This window comes from Talpa occidentalis, unplaced genomic scaffold (assembly GCF_014898055.3).
Source record: "Talpa occidentalis isolate TD23 unplaced genomic scaffold, MPIMG_talOcc4v2.1 talOcc4.4, whole genome shotgun sequence".
NCBI lineage: Eukaryota > Metazoa > Chordata > Mammalia > Eulipotyphla > Talpidae > Talpa > Talpa occidentalis.
This window is the reverse complement of record NW_023604295.1, coordinates 136997183-137017895: the sequence shown is the minus strand read 5'-3', so window position 1 is coordinate 137017895 and position 20713 is coordinate 136997183.

Genomic DNA, 20713 nt, shown 5'->3' with positions numbered 1-20713 from the left:
TAAATAGTTTAAAGAAGTTGCAGAAGGGAACTGTATAGGCAACCTGATACCATGCTGTCTTGCCTCAAGTTGTATCTATCAAATATGTTATAGAGTGAATTTGCTGAAGCTGGGGCAGCCTGAGAAGGTGGTAGCTAAGCTCGCCAAAATTCATGCTAAGAATGAAGAACTCAACCATGAAAGAAAGAGCCTTTGTGTCAGCAGTAGCAACTGAGACAGTCCACCCCACATGTGAATACGGAAAAATGCCTCAAATCCTCAGCCCACCTGCCCACCAGCTTTGTGAACAATATGGAAATAGGTCAACAAGAGTGAGGCATCAGCCCTTTGCCCTTCTTAGGGCAGCTGTCAGGATAACAGTCCCTTCATTAGCTTCTGACAATTTCTCCAATCAGTGTAGACTTTGAATAAATCACTGCACCATCAATAAAATCTACAATGTTGTGCTTTTCTTTTTTTTAATCTTTATTTTATTTATTTGTTTGTTTGTTTGTTTGTTTGTTTATAGAAGCACTGGGTACAGTCAGAAGCGCGGGAGGGTAAGAGAATTCACCAGAGCCAGAGCGGGGAACAGAGCAGCAGACTGACAAAATACACTGCTGAGGGGAGCAGCGGGCATGGCAGGAGAGGTCTGTCGTGCCATGTGGGACCCTCGCTGGTGGCCAGGGATTGAACCAGCGCCCTGCAGAGGCTGTGGGCAGCTTCGCAGCCCGGCGCTCAACTGCTGCGCCACCAGGGGAGGCCCTATGTTGTGCTTTTCTTACTCCAGTTGTCCTGTACTTCAGTTCAAATGCACTGTCTCTTTCCTGTCAAAGTGATATCTTCCTCCCTGGAATGAACCCAGAACTTTATATCACTCTTTGGTATTCCAAATACACTCTTTTATTTTATCCTGTCCATTTCTTAGTTCTCTTTTAAAACTGTAAGATATGATCTGTGCTTTGAAATTTTTATATTTGCCAGAATTTAGCATGATGACTGGCACAGTAGGAGTCAAATAAATGAATGTAGAATCTGACAAGGAATAGAAGCTTGGGAATTATTACCTATTCAAAAAATTTAATATATATTTCCATTATTGTTTCTCTGTTTAGTAAATGAATTTTTTTAATATCCCAATATATCATTCTCCATCAGTCTCTTGCCAAATTTCTCTTCTGTTCTCTGCCCTCCCCTCTTCTCTATCAACACTCAAAGACTCAGTTGAGAGAAATAGCGAGGGAGTGCACTTTGGAATGGAGTTGACTTTGATCCAATTCAAAATCTAACAAGACATGTTTCCAAATAATGAAGTAATTTGGAGAATACATTTGCCTGGAAATGAAAGATGGGATGTGTGTTGTGGGTCACAGCCAAAAAGTTGAATAATACAAAATTGATTGTACCTGCTTCTTGCTAACATTTTAATGGCCTAATTATCATAGAGTTTAACAAACACTTTCATTCTTAAGTGAGGGTAATGATTATCAACCATTCTTTAAAGAACTAATGAATTTTTTAACTCATGAGCCCAAACAGATTTTAAGAAAAAGGGGAAGGTGACTGAGTGGACATACTGACCTTCTTTTTTACTACTAAAGCAGCTTTCAAAATATTTAAGTCATTAATCTATATTTGGAAATCTGTAATCAGCTGAGGTCTTGCGCAGCCTTCCATTTATTAGAAACAAATTCACACCAAAAAACCAAAAATGTTTAAATTTGGTGTTCAAAAGGCCTGCTCAGCAGAAGGTATTAAAATGTCAACCTCATTTAAATGAGACATTATTGACCCCCATTAGTAGGACACGTGCTTGCCTTGGCTGGCTCTAATGGCCATGATGGATTTGCTCTTGTCCATCCACACAATCCGGCCATGTCCTCTTATGACCTGGAGCAGACATGTGCTAGACAGCTGGCTGGGCCAGGTCTGTGACCACTGAACAAAGCAAGCCTTGCTGGCCCACACAAAGATTGAACCTGTGACCTTGTTCTCATTAGCTCAATACCCTAACCACCTGAGCTACACAGCCACCAAAACAGTATACTTGAGCGTTGTGTAGATAGATGTCTGTGTGAGTATGGAAACCAGATATAAAAACCAAGCTAGCACAGAGCATAAAGCTGGAGTTCAGGTATTGAAGGAGGGTAGTATCTCATACACCATGCGCCTGTGGCATTTTTCAAGCAGAAAAGCAAACTCTGATCACCTTAAAAAAATTTTTACTTCAGTTCCATGCCACAGTCCAAATATGGCGCCAACCCTGAAATATACAAATTGGTCTTTGAAATTATTATTTAACCAGAATGTATGACACTATCCCCAAAAGCAATAGATTCCACATCTCATTTAATCTATGTTCTACTGAGTCTTTTTTTTTAAAGATTTATTTTATTTATACAAGAGCTGGGGTACAGGCCAGAGGTGCGGGAGGGTGAGAGAATTCACCAGAGACAGAGCGTGGAGCAGAACAGGCAGACAGACCAAAAAGCCAAGGGGAGAAGCAGGCGAGACAGGAGCGGTCTGCCGTGCCATGTGGGCTGCCCCCTGGCCAGCCAGGGATCAAACCAGCACTGCAGAGGCTGCAGACAGCTTCACAGCGCTGCACTCAACCCACTGCGCCACCAGGGAGGCCTTGTTCTACTGAGCCTTGGGCTAAAAGAGGAACTAAAGATTGGGAGAACAGTTGTTTAGAGGTAAAGGAAAGAACAAGGGCCAAAATTTGTGACTTGAAGATAGAGGAGCTGTTTATCCCAGCAAAGTTTCCCAAACAACTCTGTGCTTAGTCAACTTTGGAGGAGTATCTGGGTGTTTCATGTATCATGGGAGTCTGGTTTCAGAGATCTCCTAAGAGAGAGAGACATTCCACTCATAGACCACACGGTCGTAGAGAGAGTCAGGGGAGCCCAGTCAGGGGAACAGCAGGTTTCTCCTTAGTCCCTGAATACTCAGATATTCCATGTCACCTGCTCAGGGCCACCCTGACTGTGGCCCAATGTCATACTCATGGAGTGTGAACATCCCCACGTTAGGTGAGAAATGTAACCAGAAGTGCACTGTGAGCAGTTTTGGGGCCCTTTTTTTAATTTTATTTTATATATATTTTACATCATTTTTCATTTTTGCACAATGTATGCATTTTCATCTTGGTTATAGTCCCCATACAATTCCCACCCCCCCTATTTTGACCCTCCTCCCTACTCCCAACTCCCCCAAACCCCCCCCGCCCCATCGTGTGTCTCTGGTTTATAGTTGCTTGTTGATTTTGATAAACTCATGCAATTTGCAGCAACATGGATGGAGCTAGAAGGGATCATGCTCAGCAAAATAAGCCAGAAAGAAAAAGAAAAATATCAAATGGTCTCACTCATAGCAGGAATTTTGAAAACCTAAATAAGGGACCAGGGAAAAGACTAATTATAATAAAGTAAAATTCAGTGCCCTTTTATTTCAAGGGATGGAATAACCTTCCTCCTTGTTCTTCTGAATGAGTCTCCATCATAAAGGAGCTCCAGCAGGATCCCAGTCAACAAGTCCGCGGGATCAGAGGTATAACATCAACCCCTAACTGCTAGGAGACAATGATCAAACTCATATCTTGGGTCACAAGAAATATATTCCAGATTAACCACCTAAAGGTACACTTTCAAGGGCCTTCCCTCTTGAAAGATAGAATTCCTGCCACATAAAGTTCCAAGTCCTCGACTTAACATCTGACAGTAATTCAAGCTTCAGGCTTCTTTGTCTTAGCATCCCTGTGCCTAGCAGAGGACTTCCCACAGAAAAGGAATTCAGTGGCCTCCCTGGTGGCGCAAGGGGTTAAAACGCAGCCCTATGAAGCTATATGCAGCCACTGCAGCCTCTGCAGCACGAGTTGGATCCCTGGCCAGGGAGCTACCCACATGGCTGGGCAGACCTCTCCTGACTCACCCACTGCTCCCCTCAGCAGTGTATTTCAGTCAGTCTGCCTGTTCTGTTCCCTGCTCTGCCTCTGGTGAATCCTCTCACCCCATGCACCTCTGGCCTGTACCCCAGCTCTTGTATGTATAAATAAATAAATCTTAAAAAAAAAAAAAAGAAATGAATCTTGCTATTTTGACAACATGAAGCAAAATTAATCAGAAGGAGAAAGACAAATACAGGGTGATTTCATGCATACCTGGAATATAAAGAAATAAAACAAAGGTACAGAAAAACGAAAACAAAACAAATCCTAGAAATGTGACTGCAGAATTTAGGCTACAAGAGGGAAGTGGTAATGAGCAGGGAACAAAAGAGAAAGGGGTTCCAATGGAGGATTCTAGGTGCTTTGCTTATGGGTATGGAAACCCACAGCCCTAAATCTCACACAGTGTTGTAAGCCAATGTCACCTCGATTTAAAAAAATATATATATATAAAGAAATATAATTCATGTGTCTGCCCAGGTTCACTGGAAGGAGAACACACCACTATCTGCTCCTTCCTAAGATGCTCTCACTCTTTTAACTTAGTGTTGTGAATTCAACGTCTCACATGAGAATCACCGAGCACCTCAGCACTCCATCTGGATTCCTGTTTTTCCTTTTACCTTTGTATTAATCGTTCCTTCTCAGCCTAATTAAACTCAAAGGGAAGATTTTACAAGTCACAAACATGGCAGAGGTGTCCACATGTGCTAGATTCCAATAAATATGCTGAAGAATGGCCACACCTCCAGCTTCCGCCAGAATCTTTTGTGCCAATTGCTGTCATTATGAAAAAACACACCGTAGTGATTGTAATGAAGAGAAACACTGGAAAACTTAGTAAATTAAACTCTGGTTGTAAAATATTTTCTAGCCTTTTAATGTTTACCCTTCTGGAGCATCTCTGCTTGGGTGAAGTCGACCACACCGGTGTTATTGAAATCATCTTGTTAAGATTTTCCTTGTTTCTCTCAAATACCCTCATTTTCAAAGGTTAATTACTTGGTTGTAAAAGTGCACTTCAGAATGAAATTTAACCTAGGAGTTCTCCATCTTGAGGTGAATATTCTTAACAGTTTTTTTTCCAAAAATAGAAAACCATCTGTTTAACCAATGTGAATACATACTTATAAAAGAACAAGAAAAAATAGGAATACAGAGGTTCATGGATTTTAAGTACTTTTGAGTATTTGTAAAACACATTATGACTTTGATGCTTGGAAAAAAATATGAAGTGGTGCTTTCAGCTATAAATCAACACCCGCAAATATAGCAGGATAGATGTGGGGAGATCTTTAGTATAAAATTTTTGATCATCCAGAATGTTGATTATTTGGGGGCTATAGAAAAGGAGGATTTACTATTTTTGAACAGTTCAATTTCTAATAAGATAAAACACATATAATTTGAGAGAACATCAAACAGAATGTGTTTCTTATTAAATATCACATAACCTTCCTACAAAACTTTTCCTTTCTCCAGCCTAGCTCCCATTAGAACCAAACTAAACATGTTGACAGCTACAACTTAGGAAGGTGTTAGGCTAATAGTCTCCCCTTTTGAGAAACTGGATCATTAATTCAGTATCATGTTACTAGTTTTCTTCATAAACCAAATGCATGGAGACAGACTCTATTCTGTAGGGTTTAATCACACACAAGTGGCAAAAACCACAAAACACAGCTCCTAATCAGCTGGGCCTTCAACCACAGACTCCCTCCATGCACATATGTCACTCCCATTATCATTAGTATGAGTAAAACTCTGACTTATTTTACACATTTGGAAGAAGTTGGATCTCAGCTTTTGTGGCTGGATATGTTCTCATAAAAATTATATTGTCCATTACCAAATGTGTTTATACATATCAGTATGTTTTACAATTGAATATTCTCCTCAAGAGCAAAATAAATCATTGTTTCCTGAACAATCTGTGGCGTACATACGTTTTAGCCTAGGTACTCACGTGAATCTAAAGCCAGCATTTTTGTTTTTAAGATTTTTAAGAAAATTGATGAACTCTAGGGTCTCAAGTTGGATTTATTCTAGATCTTGCATACAGTAGAAACTAAATAAACATTTGTTAAAAAATTAATGAATGGATCTTTTACCTAAACTTGAGAATGGAACTGACAATCATAAAGGGCATGCCCGGAGGAGATTCCAGATAGAATTCAAGACAGAAGTCTGGAAAACTTGTCTCATACCAACCTTATATAATTGTTTTCACTTAATTCTGAGTTTTATTTTTTTAAAGATTTATTTATTTATGCATACAAGAGGTGGGGTACAGGACAGAGATGCTGGGGGTGAAAGGATTCACCAGAGACAGAGTGGGGAGCAGAACAGGCAGATTGACTGAAAAACACTGCTGACTGGAGTAGCAGGTGAGACAGGAGAGGTCTGCTGCACCATGTGGGTCAGCTCTCTGGCTGGGGATCAAACTCATGCTTCATTGGCTGCAGATAGCTTCCTAATTCTGAGACTTAATCCCCTGCGCCACCAGGGAGGCCCTCTTGTCATTAAGTATTGTGGGGAAAAACTTGTATCCAGGTTACTACCCAATGTGCATTACTTGTAAACATAAAAAATAAATTCCCACCTATCCATAAGGTGTAGAAAATGTCATCAGGGCAATTTTGACAGGTATGAGGTGACTTTTGATATTCCGTAATTGTCACTGGGCTTAACCTCCAAGAACAATGAGTCAGCTAAATGCTATCCAGGATTGCATCATTTCTATGTATGCATCCCTGCAGTAAATGCCTGAGGGGGTTACAGTTTTCTGGAATGGCCCAAGTGCCTGACTGCAGGCAATCAGGTCACTGTGGAAGGCTGTGGGAGGAGAACAGGACCTGGGACATCTTAAAACAAAACAGCTGCATCAGAATGGTCAAGGCTTGGGTGCAATATGATAGCAATATGATAGCTATTAAACCCCACTTTGAGCTTCTCTTGGCTTTGATGATTTCTTTCTTCCTCTCAAAAGTTTATCATTCTTTTCCTGACCTCAAATCAACCTCATAAAAGCCCAATTTTTGTTTTGGTTTGTATTAGCTTTTTCTAGGTATTGTCATGGGTTTTGGGATTTTGGTGTGTTCCTTGTTTTCTCTTTATCTATTTGGTCTGGGGAACAATAAAATGAGGTGGACCAGGCATGACATTTTTTTTCTAAATAGACATGGAACTTGGAATTTTTGATCCCCAGTATTCACCTGACCCACAGTCCTCACGTCCGTAGAAATACCCAACTGGTGCTGTAAATTTTTTTTCAGTGTGTGGGACCAGTCCCCATTCTTGACATCTCTCATTCCACTGCACAAGTGCATAAAAGGTTTCATTTCATCATCCCACATGGCATCTTTGAATAAGCTTTCTTATTCACTATTGGAAGAGAAGAGCTTAGATGCATTGCTTTAAAAAAAAAAAAAATCTGTTTCATTCTGACAGGTAAGAATCTAATGCACGTTAAGCCCCATGAAAAAGATGTGCTCTAGTAACTCAAATAGGGATAGAACTAGATAGAATATAAAGAAGGCAGTTCTAGGTCTTTTTACCCTATTGTGAGGGAAATCATCAAAATGAACTACAAATACCTTTTCTACATTAACAAACCTCACTTCCACCAGTGTATGTAGCATAAGCTTTTTGAATTAAAAAGGCATCACTTAGGGCTTCCCTGGCACAGCCTCTGCAGCTCCAGTTCGAACCCCGGCCACCGGCGAGGGTCCCACATGGCGCGCGGACATCTCCTGCCATGCCCAATGCTCCTCTCAGCACTGTATTTCGTCAGTCTGCCTGTTCTGCTCTCTGCTCTGGCTCTGGTGAATTCTCTCACCCTCCCGTGCTTCTAACTGTACCCAGTGTTTGTATAAATAAATAAGTAAATCTTTAAAAAAAAAAAAAAGGCATCACTTAAAGACTATTTAATGATGCTGAAATGAAGTCTAGACTTCAGAGAGCCAACAACTCACTGGCAATTTTTCCAGCTCCCAAAGACCACCTGGGATTCATCTCAGTTCTGATTCTGTGTTTCAAATCAGCCACTCAAAGATACTATTTGCTGTCAGCAAGTCCTATGATTTATTTAATCCTAACCCAAAATATGTCCAGAAATTCTCACAATTTAACCCCTATTTGTCACAATGGCTGTGTCTCTGCAAAGACTTGGCCCCCCAAACCCTCCCCACCCCCTACCCCGGCATCTCGGGCTCTTTCCACAAGTCCCTGGACCAGTGCTGGTGGCATGCCAGAGTGAGAACCGCCCTCTGGGAGACCACTCTTTAGATTATCTTCTCAACAAATCAACAGATTTTCTTAGTTATACTTATAATTTCCACTAGTCCTTTCCAGAAATGAGAACATCCAAGCAGGGGGCTGGACGCAGGGGTTAAGTCTCAGCACTATGAAGCTATCACCAGCTGCTGCAGCACAGAGTTGGATCCCTGACCAGGGAGCTACCCACATGGCTCAGCAGACCTCTCCTGTCTCGCCCGCAGAGTATTTCAGTAAATCCATCTGTTCTGGTCCCCACTCTGTCTCTGGTGAATAGTCTCGACCCCTTACCTCTGGCCTGTGCCCCAGTTCTCGTATGCATAAATAAATAAATCTTAAAAAAAAAGAACATCCAAGTACAATAAAAGCTTTAAGATACTCTGTGCAGCCTCAGTATACTTTTCATAGTTCTCACTTAAAGGATGACATTACCAAATCCATCTACAATGTGCACAATTATTTTTAGATTAAATAGTACAATGTGGGTTCAAGGAGAATAAGGGGGGAAATATATAAAAAAGGAGGAAAAGATAATAAAAGCTCTGACTTTAAAAATAGATTGTGATTGGGGCCTCCCTGGTGGCACAAGGGGTTAAGTCTCAGCGCTATGAAACTGTTGGCAGCCACTGAAGCACGAGTTCAATCCCCAGGGGGAGCTGACCCACATGGCACAGCAGACCTCTCCTGTCCCACCCGCTGCTCCCCTCAGCAATATATCTCAGTACACCTGCCAGTTCTGCTCCCCATTCTGTCTCTGGGTAATCCTCTCACCCTCTACACCTCTGGCCTGCACCCCAGCTCTTATGTACATAAATAAATAAAATGAATCTTTAAAAAAATAGATTGTGACAATTAGATACACTGTAATCTAGTTTCAACTTTTAATGTGTGCGTCAATCAGCTGATGGATTGAAAAATCACCATGGTTTGCAAAGCTCAAGTCTTAGGATGAAGAGGTGATATTTTTTATTTTCCCAAAAGGCAATAAAAATGCACTTCAATTCTTAACAAAGAATAAAAAGGAAAAAAATTCAGAAGCATTTGAGTGGTATGTTGAAAGTCAGTCGTCACATTTGCAACTACTATTCTTAATACCATCCCTTCCTCTATTTCCAGATCAGTTCAGGCAGGCACGGAACTGAGAATCAGTCCAATTTTTTAACTAAACTTTTGTTTGGAGGCAATTGTAGAATTGTCATGCAGTGGTGGGAAATAATAGAGTTTCCATGCACCTTGTCTCCCAATGATAACATTTTGCAAAATTTTACAGGACAATATCACAGCTAGGACATTGATGTTGACGCAGCAAAGGTACAGATCATCTCCATGAGCAGGATCCTTCTTGTTGCCTTTTGTAACCCAAATCACTTCCCTTCCACCCCCACTGCTCCTGAAATCTTTTTTTTTTTTAAGAAGGCCCGTTTATTTATTTTATTTTATTTTTAAACATTTATTTATTTATACAAGCACTGGGTACAGTCAGAAGCGCGGGAGGGTGAGAGAATTCACCAGAGCCAGAGTAGGGAGCAGAGCAGGCAGAAGGACCGAAATACACTGCGGAGGGGAGCAGCAGGCGGCAGCAGAGGTCTGCGCGCCGGAGAGCAGCCGGGGATCGAACCGGCGCTGCAGAGGCTGCGGGCAGCTTTGCAACCCAGTGCTCAACCGCTGTGCTACCGGGGAGGCCCTGCTCCTGAAATCTTAATAACCACTAATCTCTTCTCCATTTCTATAACTTTATCATTTCAGAAGGTTCTATAAATAGAAACATACAGTATATAACCAATTGGAGTAGACTTTCATGACTCAGCATAATTCTTTGGAGATTCATTCAAGTTGTTGTGGTTATCAACAGTATATTCCTTTTTATAATTGAGTAGTACTCCATAGTACAGATGTGCTGTGATTAATTGTATGTGCTTAACAAACTGTTTCTCTATTTTTTTTAAGATTTATTTATTTATGCATACAAGAGTTGAGGTACAGGCCAGCTATGCGGAGGGGTGAGAGGATCCACCAGAGACAGAGTGGGGAACACAACAGGCAGACTGACTGAAATACACTGCTGAGGGGAGCAGCGGGCGAGACAGGAGAGTTCTGCCGCGCCATGTGGGTAGCTCCCTGGCCGTCCAGGCATCGAACTTGTGCTGCAGAGGCTGCGGATTGCTTCATAGTGTGGTGCTTAACCCCTTGTGCCACCAGGGAGGCCCCAAACTGTTTCTCTATTAAAGGACCTCGTGAGTTGTTTCCAATTTGGGCTATTGTGAATTCAGTTGCTGTTAACATTCACGCACAAGTTTCTATATGAAGTTAAGTGTTTGCATTTCTGGGATAAATGCTCAGGAGTGCAATTGCTGAGTCATGTGCTAGTTGTATGTTTACTTTTAAAGAAACTGTCATCCAGACTGACTGCACCATTTTACAGTCCCATCAGCAGTATATAAGTGATCTAGTTTCTCTGCCTCCTCAAAAGCATTTGATTGATTTTAATTCAAAGCAAAACTTTAATTTGAGACAAAACTGGCAGTGAGGCTTCAAATTTAATATACCATATTCTTCAACATCACTTGGAGACTAAAAAAATATTTTTTTAAGATTTATTTATTTATACAAGAACTGGGGCACAGTTCAGAGGCGCCAGAGTGTAAGAGAATTCACCAGACAGAGCATAGAGCAGAACAGGCAGGCAGACCGAAGACACTGCTGAGGGGAGCAGCAGGAGAGGCAGGAGAGGTCTGCCATGCCATGTGGGTTTCTCCCTGGCCAGCTGGGAATCAAACCCGCACTGCAAAGCCTGGGGACAGCTTCACAGTGCAGCGTTCAAACCGCTATGCCACCAGGAAGGCCCAAGAAATGTTTTTTTGATGTCAAGGCAATTTGGCTTAAATGCCACAACTTAAACATTGTGCACTTTATTTTTTTTTAAATTTATTTTATTTATGCATCCAAGAACTGGGGTATAGGCCAGAGGTGTGGAGGGGTGGGTAAGAAGATTCACCAGAATCAGAGTGGGGAGCAGAACAGATGGATCTACTGGAATACACTGCTGAGGGGAGCAGTGGGCGAGACAGGAGAGGTCTGCTGTGCCATGTGGGTCAGCTCCCTGGCTGGGGATCAAACTCATGTTGCAGTGACTGTGGAGAGCTTCGTTGTGCTGAGATTTAACCCCCTGTGCCACTAGGGAGGCCCAAAAGTTGTGCACTTTAGACAAATAACATCTCCGAACTTCAATTTCCTTACAGACAAAGCCTTCCCCTCCAAGTGAAGAACTATATTTAACTACAATGTGTGTGAAAAGCATAGGATAAAATAAGTGTTCAGTAAATGCTATTCCTTTCCTGCACATCACCCCATTTGATCATCATATATTTAATACACATGCTTCCTCTTAATTCATTTCCAGCACCACCTGAAACTGTGGCTTCTGTTCAGTTTTATAGTTCTGTCTCCTTTCAGTTCATATGAATATGAATATAGCTTTAAAGGCCATTAAGATGATGGGCAGAAACAAAATGATACAGCTTTCAGAAAACAAGTTCAAAGCCAGCTTTGCCACCTACCAACTGTGTGAGCTTGAGCAATAATTTCACATCTCCACTCCAAGCCATTGATTGCTCTCTCTCATTTTTATTTTTTTTAAGTTTTATTTATTTATGCATACAAGAACTGGGGTACAGGCCAGAGGTGTGGGTAGTAAGAGGACTCTCCAGAGACAGAGTGGGAGCAGAGGAGGCAGATTGACTAAAATACACTGCTGAGGGGAACAGCGGAGAGACAGGAGAGGTCTGCTGCACCATGTGGGTAGCTCCCTGGCTGGGAATCAAACCAGCCAGGTTTGTGCTTTACCCCTTGTACCACCAGGGATTTCCGCTCTCATTTTTAGAATGGCCAGATTCAGACATGCCTTCCCTTCCTTACAGAGATGCTGATTCAAATGAAAGAAGCACATACAAGTGACTTGTAAATAGTGGAAAATTATAGAATTGTGTGGCACATTTTAGGAAACAAAATCTAGCACACCTAAGGGACTCATTCATTCTACCAAAGGGACATCCTGGGAAAGAAATAATAGGAATCACATGCACAGCCTCCCCATTATCCACAGCCCCACCAGAGGGTACATTTGTTAGGACAGATGAACCCACACTGTCACATTTAATCACCCACAGGTCGAGGTTCTCGGCGCTGTACAGTCTGCAGGTTCAGCCCTCCCTCGTGGTATCACATAGGGTATCTCACAACCCCACCAGTCCTCTGCACTCCATCTATTCATTCCCCAGCCGCCCTAAGCCCTGTCATTCGCTCATCTTTTTCCTTTCTTCCTATGTTTGTCTTTTCCAGAATGTCATAGAGTTAGAATCATAGGATATGTAGCCTTTTAATACTGGCTTCTTTCACTTAGTCATATGTAAGAAGTTTCCTCCATGGAAATGCAAATGGCCAACAGACATATGAAAAAATGCTCAACATCACTTGTCATCAGGGAAATGCAAATCAAAACTACCATGAGATACCATCTTACACCAGTGAGAATGGCACATATTAAAAAAACTAGCAACAGCAAATTTTGGCGAGGTTGTGGAGAAAAAGGAACACTCCTGCACTGTTGTTGGGAGTGCAAACTGGTCCAACCACTATGGAGAGCTGTGTGGAGATTTCTGGACCTACTAAACATAGAGCTTCCATATGATCCAGCAATTCCACTCCTAGGTATTTACCCAAAGGACACAGAAACATCAATTCCAAAGAACACCTGCACCCCTATGTTTATAGCAGCACTGTTTACAATAGCTAAGCTTTGGAAACAGCCCAAATGCCCAAAAATAGATGACTGGATCAAGAAGATGTGGTACATACATACCATGGAATATTACTCAGCATTCAAAAAAGATAAACACATGCAATTTGCAGCAACATGGATGGCGCTGGAAGGGATCATGCTCAGCGAAATAAGCTAAAAAGAAAAAGAAAAATACCGGATGGTCTCACTCATAGCAGGAATCTAGAAAACTTAAATAAGGGACCAGGAAAATGAATAACTATAAGAAAGTGAAAATCAAAATCAACAAAAAACTATGAACCAGAGACACTTTTTGGGGGGTGGGGCCTGGGAGGGGAGGGATTGGGGTCAGAATGGGGGGTTTGCAATTGTATGGGGGAATATAAAAATAAAATTTATTATTATTAAAAAAAAAAAGAAGTTTCCTCCATGACTTTTCAGTCTTTAGAGCTTTTTTTTTTTTGGATTGTAATAGATTTTTTTTTGTTTAATTTATTTTTTTAAATAAATTTTATTTTTATATTCCCCATACAATTGCAACCCCCCCATTCTGACCCCAATCCCTCCCCTCCCGCCCCCACCCCCAAAAAAGTGTCTCTGGTTCATAGTTTTTGTTGATTTTGATTTTCACTTTCTCATAGTTATTCATTTTCCTGGTCCCTTATTTAAGTTTTCTAGATTCCTGCTATGAGTGAGACCATCTGGTATTTTTCTTTTTCTTTCTGGCTTATTTCGCTGAGCATGATCCCTTCCAGCACCATCCATGTTGCTGCAAATTGCATGTGTTTATCTTTTTTGAATGCTGAGTAATATTCCATGGTATATATGTACCACATCTTCTTGATCCAGTCATCTATTTTTGGGCATTTGGGCTGTTTCCAAAGCTTAGCTATTGTAAACAGTGCTGCTATAAACATAGGGGTGCAGGTGTTCTTTGGAATTGATGTTTCTGTGTCCTTTGGGTAAATACCTAGGAGTGGAATTGCTGGATCATATGGAAGCTCTATGTTTAGTAGGTCCAGAAATCTCCACACAGCTCTCCATAGTGGTTGGACCAGTTTGCACTCCCAACAACAGTGCAGGAGAGTTCCTTTTTCTCCATACCCTCGCCAACATTTGTTGTTGCTAGTTTTTTTAATATGTGCCATTCTCACTGGTGTAAGATGGTATCTCATGGTAGTTTTGATTTGCATTTCCCTGATGACAAGTGATGTTGAACATTTTTCCATATGCCTGTTGGCCATTTGCATTTCCTCTTCAGAGAAGTTTCTTTTTAGCTCTTCTGCCCATTTTTTGACTGGATTATTTTCTTTGTTGTTGTTGAGTTGTTTGTTGTTTGTTTGTTTTTTTCAATAAATTATTTAATTTTTTATTGAGGTAACATTGGTTTACAACACTGCATATGATTTAAGAGTACAGGTTCACACCTCCTCAGCTGTTACCGCACTCATCACCAAAGCACGCATAATCTTCCACCATAGTCCTGGGCTCCCTCCACTCCTTGCTCCCCACCTCTTCATCCTTTCTGGTGGTCTCGATTCTGCACAAAGTCTTCTGAGGTTCAGACAGTGCACTCCCAAGGAATAGGGTACAAGGCCACATTAGAAATTATCTTCCTAAGAGTTCAAAACTCAGAAATGAGTTCACCAACACATTCACTTGGCCTTAGGCAAGCACACAGTGTGTCCTCAGGGAAGGGGGAGACCTTGACTGTAGAGGGATTAACAGAGGGGCCTGCCCAGGCCTACATGGGCTGAGATGTGTTATGGGTTGTCTGGCCCAGTGTGGTGCAAACAGATCATATAATCCAGTTTTCACTAAACTAACCTTCACCAAATGGACAAATAGCTTACAAAGGCTTCTGCAAAGAACTTTAGATTGAAGATAATCCAAAGAATATATAGCCATCAGTAAGAAAATGACAGGAATATAGGGGAGCCAAATAAGACATCAGTGCAAAAAAATAATAACAGTCCAAAACACAACAAAGCAAAAATGGACAATTATAAATCAGAGGAGGGAGAGGGATCAGAGGGAGGGAGGGAGCAGCACAGGGGACTGAAGTGATGGTGCACGGGTGCCTTGGGGAAGGAAACTCTATGGGGACTCCACCTGAGGGGGTGGGGGGAAGCAAATATTGTTTAAAAATGAACAACGATGTAAAAAATAAAAAGAAATTTTAAAAAAGTCTAAGAACAAAAATAAAAGAATTGGCACTCCTCTTCCTAGCAAAGAGCTTTATTCAGTCACAAAATAAGGCAGAAACACCAACAGTATAAATAGAAGTAAATCAAGCAGGAATTTTTTAAATTATCAAAACTATTTAAAATGTAGATTTGTATCCACTGCTGAAAATGCTGAAACTCATTTGAAAAAATGTAAACTTACTGTTTAATACTTCTTTATCTTACCTTTTTTGAATTTTTTTTGCATAGATTTATAATGTCCATAATACATTGGTAAAGCAGTGCAGATATAATATTTGAAACAAAATTTACTTAAAATGGTTTCCTGTTAGGACCTGCAGTTAAAACAATGGAGAGACCTTGACCCAAACTATTGTGTTTCTTTAAAGCGTCATTTCTCCCAGTTTAGATCTCTGGGATAAACAGATCACATTGTGCATAGGAAAGATGGCATGAAGCTGGATTTCCTGTCTGAAGGATTGCTATCGGTAGGACCTTCTCTCTGAGTTTTCTAGAGCCTCTAAGGATAAGCCAGAGTCACTGCCTTCACCTGGTCAACCCTGAGGGCTGGAAGCCAATGCAGGCTCCTCCTACAAATCTCCATGAGGACCAGGGCTGTGGACATCCCCACACCTACGCAGAGACTCTCAGGAAGGTAACTGTCGCATGCCACACTTTATCTTGTAGAGCTAAGCCAAGAGAAGAGCTATCTTACTCTCTACCGGAGCCTCCACTGAGGACCTCGTATGAACCGTATCCCCAAATGTCCACCATGACACCATTATTATCCACCATTTGTAGATGTGGTGACTGGGGTGGAGAATGATTAAATAATTTTCCAAGATTGCATGTTGATAAGTGTTGTGATCAAGATTTAAAACTATGCCTCTGATTCCAGAGACCTTGCTTATTAAATCATATGCTATGAGCTTTAAATACATGTCACTTTTATTTCTATGTATCATTATTGTCTTTACATGTTCAAAATTATTTTTTAAAATGCATCTCATTCTAAATGCTATTTTGTTTCTTCTTGGAACCAACTATTTACCAGAACACATCACTGATCTTATAATAAGCATCAAAAAAAAATTGATATTTACAGGCATTGTTTTCTCAAAAAGATCATGAAAATTTTACCAATTCTTTAAAGTTGCTTGAAGTTCTTTCTGACATGAAACAGGGCATAAATGATAATACAATAAAATGTACATGGTTTATTGTTGACTCATACATCTGAGGTTGTAAGTTAAAACTCCTAATAGCTGAGGCAATGAGAAAAATTCAGTGGTATTTGATATATTTATTTCCACATATTCAGACAGTTAACAATGAGAACAAAAATACAGGAACGTGGGTGAATTTTTCAATCATTTATGCAGATATCTTAATCCCATGTGCTAGCAAGTGTTTCAAGGAGAGAAAAGTCGAGTGAGTTGCAGCCACTATTAATTCTATGACCTTTGAATAAAATACAGCAAAGGGAAGTAGAGGGCGCCGGGAAATAGCAATGTCAACAAAGAAATTCTTCAAGGGCAAGTTCCCTTACACGATGATGTGTCCCTGCCTGCGTCCGTCCGTTGAGGACTCTTGAGTTTCGAGGGTCAGATGTCCTCATTTCAAATACCTAAGTTGTGATTTTTATGAGCATTATGATTTACAAAGCACAGCCCACCCCACACAGACTCAAATGCCACTTTGTTATCGTGACTGTTATCTTTGACAACCCGTCATATTTATTTATAAACACTTCATTAAATATCACTCTATCTGAAAAATAAAAAATCAGCATTTAAACAACTAAGCACTTCGCAATCCACGTATGCTTCAGATTTTATAATAAAGCAGTAGTTACTTGATTAGATTCTGTAACTTTATTGCTGACATCATCTTTACTTGTCTCACTTAACAATGTTTGGAGAAGGAGAATTACTAGGAATATAAAGTGACTGTTTCTTGCTTTATTTATCTCAGATTAATATCAGTGAAAGCTGCCTAATTTCTTCCTGAAAAGTTTTATTTCACTTTTTTCTCAGCAAGTTAAAGTTTATGGAAATCATCTCATGGGTGAGCCTTATCATTCTGGTTTAACACCAGCTTGAAAAAAATGTATGCTTTTTGACACCAATTGTTTCAACATGCATTTAATTTAGAAAGAACAAGGGTATTGTGGATTAAAAGTCCTTAAATTTTAACACAATATTAAAAAATCAAAGTAGCTAGTATTTTGTCATTTCTAAGAATTTACATACATTTCTTTGATTGGGCTTTTTCAGCCACAGGAAAAAAATCTATTTTAAAAATCATTGAATTGAAGGAAACAAAAAAAGCAATCTATTAACAATCTACTTGGTTATGGGGTTCCGCCTCATCACGCTCCTGTTTCCAAAAAGCCAGGTCCCAGGCTAGGAAAACTTCCTTTTTCAGATTTTGTTTCCGCATTCCATACCTTATTTTTGTTTGCATCCCTCTTTACACCAGCATTTCATAACTACAGCTAGCACTCACTCATTTTCTATGATTTCATATTTTAGCTTTTTTTTTTTTTTTTTTTAGGCAGACCATAAGCAATCTCATAGAAAATCTCCATTTTCTAGTAGATTCTGCACAGGGTAGTTTGGTGTACTGTCCATTAGTCACCCAACACAAATAGGGAATCCTATTACCTACAAAGGTATTAGGAAAGTGCTCCCAGCTGAAAGCATTTATCCAATTCCAATTGTTGTTTGGAAGTCTAAAATACTAAGGGCAGTATTGTTCCAGGAGCTACTGTTTAAAACAATGCACAGCCTGTTTAAAGGGAGAAATCAGTACTTGAAAATCTGAGTTGGTTTAAAAAATAACTGTTCATCCAAAACAGAATTCTTAAAGAAACATTTATATGCCAGGCACATGTTTTTAATTTTAATAACATTGGCTTACCTAAATAAATGGGTAGACCCTAATAATTGTTCTCCAAATTTTGGTATGTTTGTATATTGTTCTATTTTAGTGAGTTTGCAAAGAGACTAATGAATAACAATGTAGAAAAATATGTATCTGTCAGTACAAAGTTGCTGTGGTTTGCAGGCATTGCAAAATGCCACACGGAAAAACAATTCTGTTAAAAAGTAACTGAAAACTGCTCTGATTTTTAAAAGAAATGAATGTAGCCATAGCCTTATACTATAATGTCAGATAGAAAGTAACATGTTCCCACTACAATTGTGTTTGTTGGCATTTATATAAGAATAAAACTGCTTTTAAGGTTATTCCCATAGTTGTTCACTTAACATGGGATTAACATCAAAATCTTCGTAATTATCTGAGATCACCCATTTGAAAGTGATGTGGTAAAACATGTTAATGGTTAAGACTCTCTAGCAGTTTTAATACTAAACAGATTAACACACATGAAAGTAATATTATGATTTGTGCATTAAATAATACGCCAGACCAATTTTTTTTGGTGAAGAGAGAATTCTTATGAAATGGAATCCCTTCTAGCTACTGCTCTTATTTCTTGAAACACTAAAACAATCAGCTAAAAAAACTGCATGAGAGAGATTCATGGATAGAAATGACTTATGGGCTTGAAATATTGTTCAATGACTTTATCATCACACAATTTTAAGAAACTATCATTTCTAAGAATTGCTTTAAGTAAAATTCAGAACCAAAATATGATGATAGGAAAGTGACCCAGGAGAGTGAAGATAAAACCCAGGTGGGATTATAAACCAAAAAAAAATTTTTTTAAAAAATGTTTAAGTGTGGAAGAGTTTGCTAATTGGCCAAAATGGCTATGAATTGATTTTATGACCCCAGCAAACCAATGTAGGCCCATCACTAGTGGATTTTTTTTTTAAATAATAGAGAAGCACAGGTAAACTTGTTCCCAAGAGTCTCATAAAAAGTATTTCTCTGCCTCCACTTTCCCAGCTCCTTCATTCAGAAATTGACATGCGAGGAAAGTCATGTCTTCATTAGAAAGTAATATGAAGCCTTAAAATCATTCCCCAAATCATGCCAATCTTTCTTGAATCCATGTAAAAGTGGCCTTCACATCCCAGATCTCATGATTTCAAAACTCTTTGTTCCATTGAGCTCTGCGGGTCAGGATGTGGTGTGAAATCTTGGAAACTAAATTGAATGTAATAAACGTAGGTGCCTCCCCCAGCCCCAGACAGGGAGACTGTATGTGAAAAGACAGTATCTGTGTAACTTCAAATGTGCCCGAAAGGGGGGTGGGGGTGTCGAGGGTTTAAATCACGGCGTTTCCACTTGTGCAGAGAGAATCCATAAAAAGAGATTTATTATCATATTTTCCTTTTGAAATGGAGTGTTTGTTTTTTTCCTTGAAAAGTGCTCCTCAGTGCAGAGTAGAGAAAATATTACAATTTTGTTAAACAGCAGCCAAGATTTAATTGTCTGTGAAATACAAGGCTTAGGACCTGAATCGAGTTAACTACCGTTGAGCGGACGCGCGCGCGGCCTGCGCGGGGAGCGCCTGCGCCCGGAGGCGGCCGGGCTGGGGGTGCCAGCGCGCGCCGGGGGAGCGCCCCGCAAGGCCTCGGGGCTGCATTCTCCCTGCACGGATTTAAAGCGCCTTTTGCAAAAAGTCAAAAGAGAATAAGCAGCTTTGGAAAAACATAACAACCCGTGCTGGCCGCTTAACAGCGAGCGAGAAGGTGGACTTCAGCAACCGCTCACAAATACTTAAAAAAAATAATAATGGGAAGGGGATGGGTGGAAGCGAGCGGCCCGGGAAATTGGGGTGAAGGACCCCGGGGGAGGGCAGTGCAGTGGACAGCCCCGGGAGGGAGACCCGGTTTACTGTTGTGCAGTGACCGCGTCTGCAAGCGCCGCTCCGCGCGCCCTTGGCACGCGGGTTGGGGGCCGCCCGCGCCCCCTGCGCCCCCTCCCAGGCGCCACCCCCACTTCTTTCCGCAGTGGTTCTGCGGGTCGCTGCCTCCACCCGCCGGGGGTGCCGAGGAGCAGCGGGCGGCTGCAGATTGGCCCCGGTGGCACCGCAGCCACAAGCCAAGCCGTAATTGCAAAGCAAACAAGGCTGAAATATTGGATTGGTCTCCGTCGTGACAAGATCTGCGCTTTTGCCGCCAATTTGTTTGTGCAGCTCTATTTAAAGGCACTTGATTGAGGAAATGTTGAAAATAGCGGTGAGGGTTTCCCTAATGAGACCTCAGGAGGGAAGCAGCGGCCTTCGCCCCGCGCCGGGGGGGCGCGCGGGTGGGGGGCGGCGGGGGCGGGGCGCGGTTAACCCCTTCCTGCCCGCCTCGGGCGAAAAGTCCTCGGAGGCAGGCTGGGGGTCCCTCCCGCGCGGAGCGGTGGCCCCCTTCGGCCTGAGCAGCGAAGTCGCCTCCAAGGCGGCAGGGACGGAAAGGGGGGGGGGAGCAAAACAATTTAATTCCAGGTTGGAACTTGGGAGGGTGGGGGGCAGGATTGGGCAGCTGGAATCCGGGGTGGCTGCTCTGGCCGCGCCCCCTGTCCCCAAGCGGGCCTGTGGCAGCCGCCGTCCCGCATTTCACTCCCGCACCTTGGGTCCTCGCG